Raw genomic sequence first — 19,997 nt, 5'->3', positions numbered from 1 at the left:
TGTTCCACTCCCAGTCTAGCAGATGATCCTGACTGATGTCTGGGGTTCCTCAGTTGGGGCTGTTACCTCGAATATATTCAAAGGGCCTCTTCATGTAGCCACTTGGGCTTGCTCACAGCATGGTAGTTACCGTTCCACAGTGAAGATTCCCACAGAGTCAGGAGAAGTGTTATTATGCTAGAGTAAAACATCAGCTATAGTCACAACACTACACAAAGTAAAGGGACTAGAACATTCAACAGTAGCAGTCTTGAAGTTACATCATAGGAAGAGAATGTGGGATGGAATGTATCTTTAAGAAGTGGACATTGAGGATCTACATCCAGAGACTGTGGTCCTATAAAACATGAGCTCTAAGAAGCCCCTTAGATCTGCCCCAGATTCGTGTAAAAGGGCAATTGACAACTGAGACCAAAAAAGAATTAAATATTCTTTTGGAATTTTTTTTCAAGATTTAGTATCAACTGGACAATCATTATGAAAACAACATGGCAAAACCATTGAGGAAGATGCACAAGATACTGAAGTAGAGGGAGTGAAGGATGATCCATCTCCTTCAAGATGACCAGAGACAGACCCACTAACTCTAGGACAGTGAGATGAAAAAGGTCAGTGCACCCTTGGCAGGAACCCCTCTGATGTCTCTAAGTGGCTGGAAACTATTAATGTAGGCCTTCTGAGTGCCTTGTACTTTTCAAGATTTCTTGATGATAAGAGCCACTAACCAGATTTCATAATACATAGAATACCTTCAGCATAGAGGGTGAGAAAGTCTTTCCTTCAAAAGCCAGAAGTTCAGAAACTTGTAGCCACGGCATCCAATGGACCTTACTGTAAGTGTGGACTAAAGAGAGAGAAGCATTGGCTTTAACCTCAGATAAACGCTGTTCCATTCTCACTGCCCTGTGACTCCCATACTCACAAGGGAAGGTGAGGTTAGGTGCTGTGGCTATTCCTTCTTCTGGACTGTAGAAATGTTTGATGCTGACTCAGAGATATGTTCTCTGTTTATTAAAATCTAATGCCTATTAACATTCTGCTGTGAAGGAGATAGGCTGTGTCCTGTCACAGGCCTCTCACCCTGTGCCCATATGTTCCACTCCTCTGGCCCTTCGTGATCCATGATGCCTGCCAGAATCACTGAGATTCTTCTCCACCTCCATCAGTCCTCTGGCCCAGGTCTCAGAACACAGGTCCCTGTCTATCCATTTCTCATTATCTGCCCTTGTCCTTCAAATTCTCAACATAAGAAAAGTTGGTCATCAAAATATCCTGGAATGGGAAACAAGGGTTTCCTCTTTGGCCTGAGACCCAGCAATGCAGATGCAGGATTCAAAGGTAGGAGGAGGAAGCAAAAGTGGATGCCCTTGAAACTACTCAGTCACATCCTTGTGACATCTGAAAAGGTAAAAGGTATTTGGGGTTAAACAATTGGAACGGAGAAAGAGGACAGTCACGTTCAGGTGTATATGGAGAAAGAGAGATTCTGTCAGTGCCTTACACAAAGTACAACTCTCTTACTTTAATGGGATGTACCCATGCATGTGTCAGAAAAGTAATCCTAGGTGAGAAAAAGCAAAGTCATAGTGAAGAAGGGATCCAGATAAAGAAGGGAACAGGCAACATTTCCTGCATATTTCAAAATGATCATTTCCCGGAATTAGCATGAAGTGTCTGTTGTATATCAGTATCCAAAGTGAAAAAGACAGCTGAGAGTAATATGGTGTCATGGTTTAGAGCCATGGTTTAATGTCTTGAAGTTAAACTGCCTCACTTTGATTCCCACACCCACTGCTTATAAGCCTCATTCCCAGAACAAAGTGCCTTTCTCAAAGCAATGTGTGTGGATGTGGACTCCATGGGTGTGTTATGCATATATTTACATAATATAGTGTTGATATATACACAGTAATTGTGTGTATACACACACACACACACACACACACACACACACACACAATCCTGTACCTATATAAAATAATTGGATCACTACCTTGCAAAATGTTTAAAATTTACTTAAACAAACAGCTATAAGACAGAGAAACTGTAAAGGTAGTTCAGCCAAAAAAAAAAGCAAATAAATGGGAATAAGAGAAATAACAGAAACTTATGAGGAGGCAAGGAAAAAAAGAGCAAATCATTGAGAGAGAACCCAAATTTAAGATAGCAGTAAGTGAAAGTGCCAGAAAAAGCATTTTAAAACCCAAAGAACTATAAATCGTTCTACTATAAAGACACATGCACATGTGTATTCATTGCTGCCCTGTGTACAATAGCAAAGACCTGGAACCAACCCAAATGCTCATCAATGAAAGACTGGACAAAGAAAATGTGGCACATATGCACCATGGAATACCACACTGCCATGAAAAACAATGAGTTCATGTCCTTTGTAGGGACTTGGATGAATCTAGAAACCATCATTCTTAGCAAATTGACACAAGAACAGAAAACGAAACACCACATGTTCTCACTCACAGGCGGGTGTTGAACAATGCAAACATGTAACTCAGGGAGAGGAGCATCACACACTGGGGGCAGTTGGGGGAGGCTAGGGGAGGGACAGCAGGGGGTAGGGAGTGTGGGGAGGGATAACATGGGGAGAAATGCCACATATAGTATGCACCTATGCAACAACCCTGCATGATCTGCACATGGACCCTAGAACCTAAAGTACAATTCAAAAAAATTAAAAAATTTAACAAAGTTCTTTAAAACTTCTAACATTTGCATTAGAAGATTGATTAGAGAAAGGACACATTTGCATATCACTGGGACGGAGGTTTCATTGGTTCTCACACTCAGGGTTCTAAGATGCCATGATCGTGACATGCAGCAGTCACAGATCTCAAGGATCACTGGAGCTCTCCAACCTGCCTCAAAAGAAAGCAGAAAATGCTGAAGGTCTCGGCTAAGGGATTCACAATCTAGGACTTGGGCTTTAGCCTGTGAATCACCTTCCAGTATGTTGTCCTCAATTTGTAGAGTTGTGACACAATGCTACTTTTCAGCTCCCAGAACATCTCAAATGACACCACAGGCTGCTCCCCTAGGCTCCTAAGCCTTGCTGTGTCTCCTAGTCTTAGTTTGGAGAGCCATGGTGGTTCTCAGTCACCCTCAGAGTATGTGAGGCAGACACCCCAGCCAGTTTATAGTGGAGCCAAAGAAAAATGGGAGACTTAATGAGGCTGTGTGAGGACACTGGGAATATGAAGTATAAAGGACTGAACCCATATGTTCTGGCTTCAACATTTTTCCCAATCACCCAGTTGTGCACCCACTCAGGACTCAATTTTCCTTTTGTTCAGTGATGCCTGTCAAATAAGCTTTAAATAAGCTTCCATAGATTAGGGAGATCTGGCTCTTAGCTTAACAGGTTCAATGAAAGACTTCACATGACTGATTATCTGTGAGAAATGAACCCTGATTTCCTGGGGTTGAGAATATTATGGATTTTATAATGCCTTCACATTTCAGTCCACATTTATTTTATGAATATGCTCCAAAATTTTATTCGTTTTTTTGAAGACGTGTTCATATTTCAGTCCACCTTTATTCTGCAAACTATGCTGAAAATTATTTTACTACTTTCTAACTCTCTCTCTCTCTCTCTCTCTCTTTTGAGACATGGGTATCTCATTTTACAATAAAAATCTGCATTCTCTATCTACTAGATTATTCTTTCAAATGTAAATAGATTTTGTACTATCCATTCCATAAGTAATTTATACTGCCTTTTACTTTGTAATTTACTATATACATTGGTTTATTACACTTTGTGTTTCTATAACAGAATTCCTGAGGTTAGGTATTTTGTAATAGAAAGAAGTCAATGCCCACAATCCTGGCTACTGAAAGTCTAAGATTGGGCAGATGGACCTGGTGAGGGACTCTGATAGAGTTCATTTATTCCAGGAAGTGGAGAAGAAGCAGGCAGGTTCAAAGACATTACGTGGTGAGAGAGAAAGCAACACAGAGAAACCAGGAAGACAGATTTTTTTTAAAACAACTTGCTCTCTCAGAAACATAATCATTCCTGCTGAAGCTAAACTTCACAACCCCATCTCACCCCAAAAACATGAAGGCATTCCCATGACCCAAACACCTTGGAGTAGGCCCTACCTCTCCACACTGACAAACTGGAGATCAGTTTCAACATGGGATTTCACAGAAAGGAGCCAAACCATCGAACATATGATAGTTTAAGTGATGGTAGCCTCCTCATTTTAAGTTTTATTTTCTCCTTCCCTATCACTTTATCTTTTTTTAATAAACTGAAGATCCAGGAAAAGTTTCAAAATCAGCACTATGAAATAAAATTTTGTTGTAATTATTTAAAACCTAAACATAATGATATTTTCTTAGACTGTGAATCTGGCATTCAATCTATTTCTTGATTTTGTTGGCATTTGTCACTTAGAATTTTCATTCATTATGTTCTTGGAAACTTCAATGCAATATTTCTTTATATTAGATCTTTTATTTGTTCATATATTTGTTAGCTGCACATGTAGTATTTATTATGTTCTAAGAATTGCATTAGAAAGTGAGAATATAGTGGCAAATAAGACCAATTCTGGCCTTACCATTTTAGAATGTACAGTTTCATAGTAATATCTACAAATTGAATGAGAATTTGTTGGATATTATGAGGAGCTAGCATAATATTCTTAGAGTGTGTAATAATAACTGTCTGGTCTACAGATGGTGGGAGGAATTTCCTAAAATGCTTTTGTTTGAGGTTTTCTGAAAAGTAATGAATGATTAGGATTTAGAGACATAATCAGCCAGATACTTGGATCTACCTATCTAGATCAGACTTCAAGAGAAAACTAAGAGCTCTAATGAGTTCAGTAACTGAGATATTCAGCACTGTATTCTTCTACCCCAACTTAGTTTAAATAGGTGAGTAAAACACATTGTTTACAATATGAATGCCTTGGATAAATTATGTGAAATGCCAGAAACAAGACACAAAGAACCACATATTGTATCATTTGATTTGCACAAAATGTCTACAATGCACAAATCCATAAAGATCTTAGGTATATATACTTATTTGTAGCTCTAACTCTCACTATGCATATAAAAATAGAGACAATTATAAACAAGAGACAAGAATAACACAGAAGAGAGAATTCTCAGATTTTTCTCAAGAACAAAAACAAAGGTTCTCTAATAACAATTATATATATGGACTGCAATTCTTTCTTTTTCAGATATGGTTGAGCTTCCTTGAAGAGACTACCTAGTTAAGTGTGTTGATTAATGCCCTGCAATGGAGATTGTATTGCTTAGGTAGAGTATCTTTAAGGTCCCATGTAATTGTTTTAAAAGGTATAAACCTTAAAAACTATTTTGAGTTTGTTTCATTTTGTCTTTTAGCCACTCAATAATAAATTTTCTGTGTATTCTTTTCCCAGTGTCGTAGAGACTAGAAGCCCAGAACATCTATTTCTTCATAATTCCTGCCAGCAGAATTTTAGATTGTATTCCACAAATACAAGGCATTAACAAAAGCATTGGAGGGGATAACAGAAGCAAGTATCACTCCTGTTCACGTGGGTGCAGCAAAGAATCACATGGGACAGGACATGCATATGACAGACATAAGGTTTTGCTAGTGACTGTGGACATTGTCTATCAAAATACTCCCACTAGTGCTGCAGAAGTCTGAGAAAATCAACGACTACTTCCCATGTTAACTAAACAATTTTGATCTTCTAGAAGTCACTGGCAGATTTCCTTGGCTTTTTCTTCCTCAGATTTTCTATAAAACAGCTGTTTTATAAGAGCTGTTTCTAAATTCCTTTATTAAATATCTTTCTGTTTGCTATAGCTACAGTGCTTTCTGTCTTCATGGTCACAGCAAGACTTGTTGAGAAAAAATGTGCAAATGACATACCAATAATACAACATGTTTATAAACAGCAACTTTTAATATAATATGCTATATTTTAATTTCTTATTGGTATCACCATTGATGCCATGCTCTACTTCACATGTCAAAAATATTTTAAATTGGCTATAAATATATATGCTTATATTTAATCTGTGAGAAAAAAATGAAATCATTAGCTTAAGAGCATGAATTATTGTCACTTCTAGGAATCACTTAAGGAATAACCGTAATAGATTGTTGTAATAATTATGTTTTTTTAATTCACAGGTAGCCTTACTGAAGCATATTCTGACTTTTATTTTCAATGGGCTAAACAAACAAAATTTTATGTCTTGATTTTCTCACTTTCAGTTTGTAATACATATTTAATTTCCATAGTCACTGGGTAACTATAACATGGAAAACACAATATTTCTAAAATTAGCTATTTGTGTTTAATATCATTCATTAAATAAAATGTAGTTTTTAAAAGAATTGCCTCTGATGGCAGTGGTGGTCTATCTGGAGCAGCCTCTGTGGGGGTGCCAGCTGCAGTGGGGGAGGCACAGCCAGGGCTGCACACTCCATGGAGCCAGCGGGAGCCAGGAACAGGTGGGAAGCCTGCCCCCTGCTGAGTTGGTGAGGCAGAAGAGCTAGGCTCAGGGACACAGCTGCAGCTATCCAGCTGCAGCTCCAGACTCAGGATCCCTGCACTCTTGGGGACCAGGAAGCGCCAAGTGGCTCAGATGTCTCTGTTCTTACTCCCTGGACTCTGCCTTTCCCTTGGCACCTGCAATAATTTTGGAGGAAAGCTGTGGTCAAGCCCGAGTGCTGTTGCAACCCAGCCAGTTGTGCACATACTAAAGACAGCACTGACAATATCCCCCACCACTGCCTTGGTGTCTTCCAGATTTGGGGTGCCAAGGAGCACAGGAGGGAGACTGGAAGGGGCTAATGGCAGCTTGGCACAGGGTTGCAAGTTCTCCTCTGTGAAAACAGAGTGGTTGAGTTGTACTGAATGCAGATGGTGGCAGGCAGACAGGTTCTTGGGCACAAAGGGTGGGTCCCTGTTGAAACTCAACCTTCAAGCCAGGGATGGGTTACCAGTTCCAGGTGGAGTCTGTGGCTTGAAGTGAGAACTTATGGTGCTTTTTTTGGCTCATCCACGGCCACCTATTGATCAATCAGCACTCAATTCCTCCCTTCTGAGCATATAAAAACCCCAGACTCAGCCAGACTCACACAGACATCGGCACTACCAGCTGCAAGAAAGAGCTACTCACTTTGGATCTCTGGTGAGCTGTTTTGTTGCTCAGTGAAGCTTCTCTCTGTCATGCTCACCTTCCAGTTTTCCACTCTTTCTACTTGGACGTTGAACAAAAACTCAGGACCTGCCAAATGATGGGACTGAAAGAGCTATAACACAAACGGGGATGAAACATGGCCCCTACTCATCACTAAAAGGAGAGAAGAGAGAAGAGCAGTGGCCCTTTTGGAAGCCTAGATCTAGGTGCTCCCCAAGCCAGGGCTGACACTCTTTGAGGCTCTGCAGTATCTGGTGTCTCCAAGCTGCCTGGCACCCACAGTGGAAGCTAATTTTAACACACCTGATCCAGCCACAGCCTCACTGGGTGCCAGCACCTGTGCCAGGGCCTAGAGCTGCCCACTCTGCCACAGCTGGCACACCTGGCTGTGAGCAGTGGCTAGAACCCACACTGGCTTACACACACCTCACTGCTCTATGCCTTGCTCACTCTTGGCAGGCACAGAATCTGAGCTGCTAGCATGAGCCAAGCACAGCCTGCTGGGCCTAGTGGATGGAACCAGCCCCGTGACCTGAAAAGAGCTCAAGCAAAGATGCTACCAGCCACAGATGGAAAGGTGGCTGGTTCTGAGCTGGAAAAGTGACACCCTAAGGATCCTGTGACCCTTCCATCATATTTTCTACTTTGAACTCAAGAAAAAATATGTAAAATTAAAAGTCCAGTATTAAAGGTAACTGATTCCATATTTCTGTTAACATCTACAACTGTTATTTAAAATCTGTTCTAAATTTTTAAATTATACCTTGACATTGTTCAATTTTATGTTTATAATTAGGATATGCTTTAAATTATTTACTTTGGCTTTCAAGGAAATTTAAATATTACACAGAAATGTGACACTAATAAAAAACAAATATGCTTTCAGAGTAGTTTGATTATTTAGGACACAGGACTATTTAATTATTCTAGTCTCCTAGATAGCAGCTCAATATATTTTTCATACTTTACTGCACCATTCTGTGATACATAAAATGTAAAACTAAAGATATATATTAAATTGTACTTGAGACTATTTTATTTCATTTGATGCATTAATAAAAATTCAGGTTAGCGTATACATGACTATTTTAAGCAACATGAATATGTTTCCATTGTTAATGTTTTTGCAATATAATACATAAGGTGTATAGTTCTCTATGTGAACAGATATAAGTTCAATGTGAGCATTAAATGTCAAATTGTATTTTATTTAACTCATATAATTAAATTTCATGGTAAGGTGTTGAGGTATTATCTGATGATATTAAAATAAATATTAAAATGTTAATGAAACAATTTTCTTTGAAAAGTGTTTAAATAATTTTTTAAAATAGCATGCTCTTCTTGTCTGTAAATGCTATGGAATTTAAAGTTATCTTTTTATGTCTAAATGTTCAAAGACCCTCAAATTAACAACCAATTTAAAATTTGTAGTTTTCTTGAAGGTTTTAGTAGCAGGCAACTTTTATAAAATGCAGAATGTGAATTGAAGATTTATGTGTCTGTAAAACTCATTATGGAAATAGGTTCATAGTGTTCCATCAGAAAACAGCACCTGCTTTTGTTTAAGTTCTATTTTGTGAGAAAACAAATTTAATCTATTGCAGAACTAATCCAGTTACATGCATTTTGTGAAATATAATACATAAAAACAAATTATGGAAAATTTTGACTCAGATATTCCTGTTTCTGTAAAGCTTTGCCTTTCATTCTCAACCAAATATGTTGCTGATATCATGCTTATCAAAAAACATAATGTTTCATGAAGTTTGTATCTTAAAAAGAAACTTTACAATTGTTATTTTTTTTACTTTTATTTTGAAAAACATTTTATAAACTTAAGGAGATGATAATCTGAATGTAATTTACAGGATAATGCACCACATTAAAAGTAGAGGGAAGAAAGTGAAAAATATATTCAATAAACCAACTTGCAATTCTGGATTGTTCCTAAATATAGTAAGCTTTTGTAGCCAAATAAAAATTGATGGACATAACTTTTTTTTAAATCAAACCCTACTCTATATAGACATCTGAGGTTTTAGAGACTAGAGAAAACCATATATAACAGACAGAATTTTAAAGAATAAATGAGACATTCTCTTTGCGTGGCCTGAGCTATATTTAGTGTTTAAAATATGCATATGTAATATTTTCTATTAAATTATTAATTTGCACATAGACATATACATTATACAAAAATAGGTTCAAGTTTGATTTGATAATCAAATGTTTTTCTCAATTTAAATGAAGGACTTTTTAGGGCTAGAATAATATTTTAGATTAAATCATTGATATCTTTCTAATGACAACATGTCATACTGGTTCATTTTTAGCGTTTTGCAAACATGTTCTTTTAAAATTTTCCAAATGCACATATGAAGTAGAGATTACAATGAACCTCCATGCAACAATTTCCCAACTATCAGCGCTTTCTTCTGTAGTAACAGATGATCTACTAATCTCATCTTAACATCTATATTAGCTTTGACATTCATTCTGAAACCACAATGTGGGATAAAGTTTCCATCTCAGTTTTGAAGCAGATGTTGGAGAAAAGCATGGCCAAACCACAATGAAACTCTTCAAGTTTCTCTGCAAAATGGTACAAATCAATTTTTCTTACTTTTTTTGGCCAAAGCCGGTTGCCAAAGGTGGCCAGGTTCAGCTCAGTTGGTGTGGAAGTCTTCTCCCTCAGTGAAGCACTGCAAGTCCTGTGGCAATGGTTGGGATGTATTAATTATTTTCCAGGGAGCATAGTGAATAAATTATAAATTTGTCAGTCGACTTGAACAAGAGCAACATTATTTTTTGGAGTCTTCCTATCCAAGGATATAGCATTTATTTTCAATTTGTTCAAATCCACTTTGTGTGTCTTGGGAAGTTTTCTTACTTATGTAGCAAAACAACAACAACAACAATAACAACAACAAAAATGCTTTTGTTACATATACTGTTTAGATAACTTCTCATTATTATAATTATTATTATTATTATTATTTTGTTTTTTTGAGACAGAGTTTCACTCTTGTTACCCAGGCTAGAGTGCAATGGCATGACCTCGACTCACTGAAACCTCTGCCTCCTGGGTTTAAGTAATTCTCCTGCCTCAGCCTCCCGAGTAGCTGGGACTACAGGCTGTGCCACCATGCCCAGCTAATTTTTGTATTTTTAGTAGAGATGGGTTTTTACCATGTTGACCAGGATGATCTTGATCTCTTGACCTCGTGATCCACCCGCCTCAGCCTCCCAAAGTGCTGGGATTATAGGCATGAGCCACTGCACCTGGCCTCCTTTTTATTATGTCAGATAGAACTTATGATTGTCTTTTGAATTTAAACCATTTTTATTTTATTGTTTTTATTAACTTTTTAATTGCAGCAGATTTTTTATAAACAACAAGCAGTATGAGAGGCAATATAAAATGTGCAAATAAGTAAATATGTGTTCATGTTCTTAAGCAGCTCATAATTACAAAAGACATAAGATATTATCTAGTTAGTGACACTTTTAATACTACTTAAAATAGTAGGTAACAAATATATAAAATGGTTTGACTATGAATGTGATTGATTTAGACATATGTTCCTCTGTGGAGCAATGTATTTAATTGAGCTAAGTAGATTAACAGTGTGTGGCTCTTTATTATTCCCCAAATACCTCTCATGAACTACAAAATAGTATTCAATAATATAAATACATATGTGAGAAAACATTTTTCTGACCAGTGGCATACTTACAGAGTTTTAAATAAATATGGGATATATTCAGGATGCTGTGGAACAATAAAAATTTGATTAAATTATTTTGTCATCGAGGCTAAAGTTTAGTGCTAAATATTTTATTTTAAATTATCTGAAGATAAGAATTTAATAATATTGGACACTGTTAGAGTAGATCTCAATCATTGGCACTAAAATACTTACCGCTGTCTGCTGAACTCTGAAATCTTACCAGTATTACTTTTCTTGTAAGGTACAGCTTAGGGAAGATTGGCCCCATTGCCATGCAAAGAGAGGTAAAGTGAGATTCTACTCAAAGCAACCTTGAATTTGAAACTGGGTCTTCCACTGTTTCAAAGCTGAACTGTAGGTCCAAATGTGTACATATTTGGACATCATTATCTTCATCAGAATCCTCAGGCATGTGTCCTCAAGGGCTTGTGTGTCGGCAGTACTCAGCATAAAGTTATTTCTCATTATGGCAAATTATAATTAATTTGCCAGTATATAATTCATTATCAAGATAAAGTTATTTATCATTATGGCAAGGACAAATTTAGAAGACTTACTAAATTTACTTCTTTGTTTCCCCAGCTGGAAACAGTCAATAGCTACTGATATCACCAGTGTGATACCTTGGCTGAATACCTTGGCTGTGTTAACTGCTTTGACTCAACATGCAGCAGAGGTATTGGTGTACTGCACCTCGAGATGCTGAAATATGGCTGAAGTTCAGGGTCACTGGCCCAGGCCATCCACTGAGGTCATCCCATGCGGCATCAGCCACTGGTTCCGATGAACCCACCATCACTACACTTCTCATCAATCACCAGTCACTAGACTGAGAATTGTGTGAAAGCTGGGATCCTATTTTACTCACCTCTGTGATCATGGTTCTTAGCTAAGGGCCCAGCACAGAGAGGCCTCTCAGCAGTGTTCATCCATGACTGAATAAAATTGATCAGAAACCTCCGACTCTTTCACCTACATTTCTGCCCCCTATGTCTTGTAAGGATGCTCTTTCTCTCAGAATGCTGCAAATCCCCTTCCCTAAAGAGGCGCCTGCCCTACACCATCGTGGCCCCAGGATCCTCTCCTGTGGGAGCTTGAAGGAAGACAAGCCTGTTCTGAATTTTTTTTTTTGTTTTTGTAGGTGGAGTGTCGCTCTAGTTACCCAGGCTGGAGTGCAATGGCATGATCTCAGCTCACTGCAACCTCTGCCTCCTGGGTTCAAGCAATTCTCCTGCCTCAGCCTCCCGAGTAGCTGGGACTACAGGCGCACACCACAATACCCAGCTAATTTTTTTGTATTTTCAGTAGAAATGGTCTACCATTTCATGTTGACCAGGATAGTCTCAATCTCTTGATCTTGTGATCCACCCACCTCGGCCTCACAAAGTGCTCAGATTATAGGCGTGAGCCACTGCACCCAGCCAATCTGAAAATGTTCTCTTACACCTCCCCCTGTCATTAGGAGCAATGTCCTCTGACATACCCTCCCATCTTCCAGGCTGCCACAACACCTCAGTTGGGTAGAACTACCGTATCTTGTTGAAATGATCTGTGTGTGTTCTTCCACTCACTGGCTTGTGTTTTTTTAGAGACATTAAATACCTGAATCACAAGTGCTTAGCCAATATAAAGAAAAGTAAATAATAAATATTTATGGGAAACTTCCCTCAACTGAAGATGCAGAAGAATAGTATAAGTATCACTGTTTCATATACAAGCAAGGGACACTTACTCTGGCACCTGACCCAGGACAGAGCTGTTTGATTAAGAATGAACATCTCCAACCTTTCTCCAAGCACGGTTATTCCCTCTAACCCACACTGACCTGAAGAGCATCCACTGCTACGGCAGCCCCGAGGTCGAGGCTCCTGGCTCTGGGGTGGGGGCTCACGGTCACATCCTCCCGCTCCTGGAGTTGAAGCTGCCCCTCACTATAAACCAGCTCTGATCTACCCTATGCCTCTCTGGCCAGAGGCAGGAGATTCCCGTGGAGTAAGTTTCCCAGTCCCCACTGCTCAGCTCATGCTGCTCCTTGAGAATTTAAATGATCACAGGCAGTGCCCATTTCCCTTCAGGCTTCTGTCCCAGTTTTCCCTTATTCTCCCATTCTTTGGTTTTCATCTACCAATGGCTTGTCCTTTGGGGATTATTCTCATCCCCTAAAGCTGCTGAGTTTCTTTATTCCACCTGTTCCCTGATCTCTGGGATTCCAGTGTGTAGACTCAGCTCAGCCTTCTGCAGGAGACACACAGAGTCAGGTCTCAGCTGAAGGTCCCAGGCAGTATTGAAAACCATCTCAATTCCTCAGAGATGCAGAGAAAACAGAGCAGGAAGTGACCTCGGAGAGGTACAAAAAGCCCCTACCTTGCCGATGAGGAACCTGAAGCCCAGAAAGACTGAGACTCTCCCAGGCTCCCTCCCTCACCACTTGGTGGCAGCAGATCCCACACAAGCCTTGGCCTAAGCCTCCCTGTGCAGAGCAGGTAACTCACCCTCCAGAAGCTCACTGCTGCTTTTCAGAAACTTTAGATGAAAAACAGCAATGTCCACTGTGATAACAAAAAGAGTAAAAGCCCCTTTCTTTGGACAAACCCTTTATCACAGTTCTATAGTCCTGGTGTTTACACTCGGTCAGCTGTCATTCACTAGCTGCTAGATTGGGGCAGGGAGCACGTAGGTTTGAATAGCGTTTCACACAACCCTGCTTTCCCGGCCTGGGCTCTCAGCTCCTCCATTCTTCTTCAAAAACTTTCTTCTGCTCTAACTGCTGGAGAGTCCAGGCCCTCATGTGAGTCATTTCTCCATGAAGATCCCTGTTATTTTCTTCCTCTCCTGGAGATAGAGAGGGCAGAGATTGGTTCTGGGTCTCCACAGTCTTAGGTTTTCTCCTAAGCCAGCCAGGGCAGCTGAAAGGAATCATGACTGCGAGAGGTCAGGACAGTGAAGAGGAGCACGGGCTCACAAGGACAGCCCCTCGTGGAGATGGTCAGGACCATGACACCAGCAATATCTGACCAATTCTGCTGGGATGATGCAACAAGGATTAAGTGGAGGATGCCGCCATGAGGAGAAAGGGGAAGAACCAAAAGAGTGGGGGAAGAAGAAAAATAAAATGTTTTCAATAACGATAGAAAAATATGCAGAGCCCAGAGACAAAGCCCCCTGTCACAGAGGGTTAGTTCCAGGCTGAGGAGCCCAATCAAGAAATTCCTGCTGGACTTTGCTCAGCCCCATTTCAAAATGGTTTTGGATCAGTGACTTGGTTCCCTCCACTTTCCCTCTTTTTGAACAAGAATCACTAGCGTCGTTTCTCTGTGACTGTCCCACCAGTGCACATTGAGGACAGATAAGCTGTTTGTTCAGTTTCACAGGTCAACAGAGGTAAGGGAATTATATCAAGGATCTGTATTTGGGCCAGGCACGGTGGCTCATGCCTGTAATCCTAGTACTTTGAGAGGCCTAGGGGGATGGATCCCCTGAGGTCAGGAGTTTCAGACTAGCCTGGTTAACAGGGCAAAACCCCTTCTCTACTAAAAATACAAAACAATTAGCTGAATCCAGTGGTGCATGCCTGTAATCTCAGCTACTCAAGAGGCCGAGGCAGGAGAATCGCTTGAACCCAGGAGGCAGAAGTTGCAGTAAGCCAAGATCACACCCCTGCACTCCAGCATGGGTCACAGACCAAGACTCACTTTCAAAAACAAAAACAAAAAAGAATCCGTACTTAATGGACACCCTCAGAAGCCTCATTCACACTTGGTGTAGATGATTTAAATGAGATTTTAAACTTTTGATCAGATTAGAGCTACATGACATTTTTCACTTTGAACTAATGCATTCATGACACGAAACTTGGAAACCTTAGGTGAAAGGGTGAATGTACTTTGCATCTGTGAGGGATGTGAATGTCTGGGGAATAGAAGTTAAACTGTGATAGGCAGAATTTCTAAAATGGTCTCCAAACATGCTGTACCCTTATCTCTGGAACCTGGTAAGCTGATAAGACATTCCTGTGATTACATTGTTACATGGCAGTCATATGACTTTAAAGAGTGATATGGTTTGGCTCTGTGTCCCCACCGAAATCTCATGTTGAATTATAATCCTGAGTGTTAGAGGCGGGACCTGGCAGGAGGTTATTGGATCATGGGGAAGGTTTCTAATGGCTCAGCACCATCCCCCAAGTGCCATCTCATGAGAGTTTCCATGAGATCTAGTTGCTTAAAAGTATGTAGCACTTCCCCCCGCTCCTCTCTCTCTCTCTCTCCCATTGGCCATGTGAAGATCGTGCCTGCTTCTACTTCCACCATGACTGTAAGTTTCCTGAGGCCTCCCCAGAAGCAGAAGCCTGCACAGCCCACAGAACCATGATCTGATTAAACTTCTTTCTTTACAAATCACCCAGGTCATTAATTATACACTGCAAGAACAGACTAATACAAAGGCTGTGCTTTCCTGAGTGCACCAGATCTAATCACATCACTCCCTCAGTGTCAGAGATTTCTCTAGTGGGTAGGAAAAGAAAAAGTCAGAGAGAGGATAGGAGCTGCAGAAGAATTCCATGGGCTGTTGTTGGTTGGAAGATGGGAAAAGTGAGAAAGAATGCAGGTGGCCTCTGGAGTCAGGGTGTCTCCTGGCTGAGAGCCAGGAGCACTGAAAAAGGGATCTCAGTCCTCCACCCACAAGAAAAGGAATTCTGCCGATACATCTGTAGTAAACTTGGAAGAGTAGCCTGATCTCTAGATGAAAAACACAGGCAGCCCATAACTGGATTTCAGCCTCCTAAGACCCTGATCAGAGAACCCAATCTTTCCTGATTTCTGTAGTTTCAAACCACTAACTTGTTATAATGCGTTAATAGGTAGCAACAGAAAACTAGTTACAGGTGCCTATCTGTACTCTTTTTATATTTTCACATACATGTATGCTAATCCCTATAGGAACAAAAAAGAAGAAAAAAAAGCAAGGGACTACATTAAAATGTTATACTTACCTTTGTGGGAGCACTGTAAGGGCTGTTGCAGAGCCCTTGCAACTAGAAGAAGATAATGAAGGGCATTTCAGGCAGGTGAGAAGTGTCTTTTCCATGTTACCAATCCAAATTCTGAAAGAAAAAAAAGATGGTAAAATATTTAACTCCCAGCCAGGTGTGGTGGCTCATGCATGTAATTCCAGTATTTTGGAAGGCTAAGGTGCGTGGATCACCTGAGGTTTGTAGTTGGAGAGCAGCCTGACCAACATGGAGAAACTCTTTGTCTACTAAAAATACAAAATTAGCCGGGCGTGGTGCTGCATGCCTGTAATCCCAGCCAACTCGAAAGGCTGAGGCACAAGAATCACTCGCACCCTAGAGGTAGAAGTTGCAGTTAGCTGAGATTGCACATAGCACTCCAGCATGAAGGCTCATGCCTCCAATCCCAACACTTTGGGAGGCTGAGGAGGGCAGATCACCTGAGGTTGGGAGTTCAAGACCAGCCTTACCGACATGGAGAAACCCTGTCTCCACTAAAAATAGAAAATTAGCTTGGCATGGTGCTGCATGCCTGTAATCCCAGGTACTCAGGAGGCTGAGGCAGGAGCATTGCTTGAACCCAGGAGGCAGAGGCTGCAGTGAGCTGAGATCATGCCATTGCACTCCAGCCAGCACAACAAGAGTGAAACTCCGGCTCAAAAACAAACAAATGTAACTCTGCATAACATTATCTGCAAATTCATCATCTACATTTCTAATAGAAGGATTTTTTTTTTAGCGCTTTCACTTGTGCCCACTGGACAAGGTTTGATTGCAACTATCTGCTACCAGCATAGACGAACCAATTCAAGGAGAGCAACAAATGGGACTAACTACTAAGTTCCCATAAAGAAAGTCCTTAAGAATAAAATCTTTCCTCTAGTTGACACAAGATTAAGACAATGGTCCATTACATAAAATCCCAATCTAATAAAAGCTGAAATGTAATGTTGTCTGTTTCCCAAATTTTAATTTTGTTCAGGCTCTGTCATGGTGACCAGGGATTGGAAAATGACTGCAAAGAACCTCTGGGGAATCTGGGGAGGGAAGAAAGGTAGTCTGTATTCTAAGAGGGGACTGAGGTGATGGCTACAAAATTCTACATATCTACGGAAATTATTCAATTCTACATTTGTGATTACTGACTTTCATTACAAGTAACTTGTTCAATAAAATTTCTGGTTTCTACTCCAACCTGCAAGGAGCCAGGAGGTCACCACTTGTCCTTACAACAAGAAAAAAGCTGAACAAACTGAAAATTATCAAATCTTATTAGCGGGTCTAGAAGAGAGGTCACAGGGCAAATTGCCATGCTGAAAACAAGACAGACAGGCAAATACAAGGAACACAAGCTGCTGAAGCCAGCACTTAAATGGTACTGACAGATTACTAGAAGCTGAGGGTGGCCTGCCTTGAGCATTCAAAACTCCTTGGGGCCCAGATTTAGTGGGGATCTCACATTTTTCTAAGTTTTATCACCTGGAGCCCAACCAGGTTCTCATAGTAAAGATCAGAAGAAAAATGCCCACAGAACTGACACTGCCGACTTCAGCACTAATTATAAAGCTACAGTAACCAAACAGTGTGGAAATTGGTGAAGAAAGAAAAAAAGCAGACAAATAGGTCACTAGAAAAGAATACAGAGCTCGGAAATAGACTAACCTTTGAGAAAGGCACGAAGGCAATTTAACAGGCAAAGGATAGTCTTTTCAACAAATGGTGCTAGAATGACTAGATATCCACATGTAAAAAATAAATAAATCTAGACACAGATTTTACACCTTTCACAAAATGGATCTTACACTTCAATGCAAGGTACAAAACTGTAAGACTCCTAGAGGATAACATAGGGGAACATCTAGGTGACCTTGGGCATAGCGATGACTTCTCAGATACAATGTCAAAAGCACAACCCAGGAAAGAAAAAATTGATCAGTTGGACTTCATTAAAATTAAAAACTTCTGCTCTGGGAAAGGCATTGTTAAGAAAATGAATAAGCAAGTGATAAACTGGGAAAAAATATTGGCAAAATACAGCTCTGATGAAAGACTGGTGTCCAAAATACATAAAGGACTCTTAAAACTCAATAATAATAAAGCAAACAACCCAATTTAAAAATGGGCAGAAGATCTGGATACTCCACCAGAAAAGACATACGGATGGCAAATAAGCATATGAAAAAGATGCTCAAAATCATGTGTCACTAGGAAATTGCATATTAAACCAAAGAGATGCCACTACACTATAATATATACCTAATAGAAAGGCTCAAATCCAAACAAGTGACAATACCAAAGGCTGCCAAAGTTGCAGAGCAGCGGGAACTCTCATTCACTGCTAGTGGAAATGCAAAATGCTAGTCACTTTGGAAAACAGTTTGGCAGGTGTTTTTGTTTTGTTTTGTTTTGTTTTTGTTTTTGTTTTTTGCAAAGCTAAAAATAGCCTTGCCACATAATCCTGCAAATAGCAGTTTTAGGTATTTACCACAGTAATGTGAAAACATGTTCACTCAAAAACTTGCATCCAGGTATTTACAACAGTTTTCTCATACTTGTCAAAAACTGGAAATAACCAAAATGTCCTTTACTAAGTTAATGGCTAAACAAACTGTGGTATATCTGTGCAACAGAATATGATTCCGTTATAAAAAGAAATGAGCTATCAGGCCATGAAAAGACATGGAGGAACTTTAAATACATAATGCTAGGAAGAAACGAGTCTAAAAACTCTACACACTGTATGATTCCAACACTAGGACATTCCAGGAGAGTCAAAATGGTAGAGATAGTGAAATGATCAGTGATTGCCAAACGTGGAGGAGGGATGAATTGTTTGAACACAAGGAGGTTTTCAGTAGTGAAACTCTTCTGTGTGATACTGTACTGAGGATTCATGACACTAGGTAATTGTGAAAACCCACAGAACTATAAAACTCAAAGAATGAACCCTAATGTAAACTATGGAGTTTAGTTAATAATAACATACCAATATTGATTGATCAATTGTAAACATCTATCACACTAATGCAAGATACTAATGATAGAGGAAATTGTGTTCTAGAGGATAAGAGAGAATAGGGGAATTCCCTGTGCTATCAGCTCAATTTATCTGTAAACCTAAAAGTACTCTAAAAAATAATATCTATTAAATTTTATTAAAATTCTGACATGACAGCCTCAAATCAAAATGTTGGTGGCATCCTGTTACTGTGTGGTTAATAATGGGCATTGGGGTGGATCAACCTGGAGTCAGAACGGTCAGAGATAGCAATGCCTGTGCCTTCAACCTCTGGCTCTGCGGGTGTCTCTGGAATCCAGAGAGCAGATCAGTTGGCTTCAGACAGCCTCAGTGCTCCAGATAGTGCAGGCTTCTGGTAAGGACAGGGAAAAATCATCTCAGGGCAGTAATATGGCTGACATAGATTTTATTTTGGATGTGGGTGAATCTTGAAGTCTAAAAAGTATTTAACTTAGAAGACAGATACTCTCTGCTCATGATGTTAAGAACAAATTTAGAATTGTTGTTAAACTTACATCTTTATTTCCCTAGCTGGCCAGGACCTCATCAGGAGCTACTGATGTCACTAGTGTCCTCTGATCACCTTGGCAGTGATAACTGTTTTGACCCAACAGAAAACTGAGGTGTTGCTTGTACCTAAGATGCTGACACCTGGCAGAAATCCAGGGTCACTGTCCCAGAGCAAGTCAGCCAGCTGTTGATTAACAACCAGAAGGGGGACCCGGTCATCCACTGAGGTCATCTCCATGCAGCATGAGCCACTTGCTCTAATGAAGCCACCATCACTACATTTCTCATAACTCGCTATTCACCAGACTGAGAGTTCTGTGAAAGCTGAGATCATATCTACTCATCTCTGTGTTCATGATTCCCAGCTTAGGGTCTGGCACTAAGGAAGGTCTCAGCAGTGTTCACTGAAGATAGGATAAAACTGACTATAGATATCCAATCCAATCACCAACAATCCTCTCCAAAATGTCCTACCAGGGATGCTATAATTTCTCCCAAGATGCAGCAAGCCCCCTTCCTACACCTGTAGACCCCTGCT

At 40.0% G+C, this 19,997-nt stretch overlaps 1 long non-coding RNA gene across 2 annotated transcripts in view; it reads right to left on the bottom strand.

The window, feature by feature from the left end:
* Positions 1-19,997, bottom strand: part of LOC141582279 (uncharacterized) — a 267,838-nt gene that overhangs the window by 239,243 nt on the left and 8,598 nt on the right. For both annotated transcript variants that reach the window (XR_012515106.1, XR_012515107.1), the window contains exons 4-6: positions 15,913-16,023; positions 10,926-10,960; positions 9,812-9,899 (exon numbers count right to left, since the gene is read on the bottom strand). This is a non-coding gene — a long non-coding RNA (uncharacterized LOC141582279). The remainder of the gene's footprint in view (positions 1-9,811; positions 9,900-10,925; positions 10,961-15,912; positions 16,024-19,997) is intronic.

This window comes from Saimiri boliviensis, chromosome 19 (genome assembly GCF_048565385.1).
Source record: "Saimiri boliviensis isolate mSaiBol1 chromosome 19, mSaiBol1.pri, whole genome shotgun sequence".
Lineage (NCBI taxonomy): Eukaryota > Metazoa > Chordata > Mammalia > Primates > Cebidae > Saimiri > Saimiri boliviensis.
Note: the sequence above shows the minus strand (reverse complement) of the source record. Positions and strands in the feature narration are given on the sequence as shown.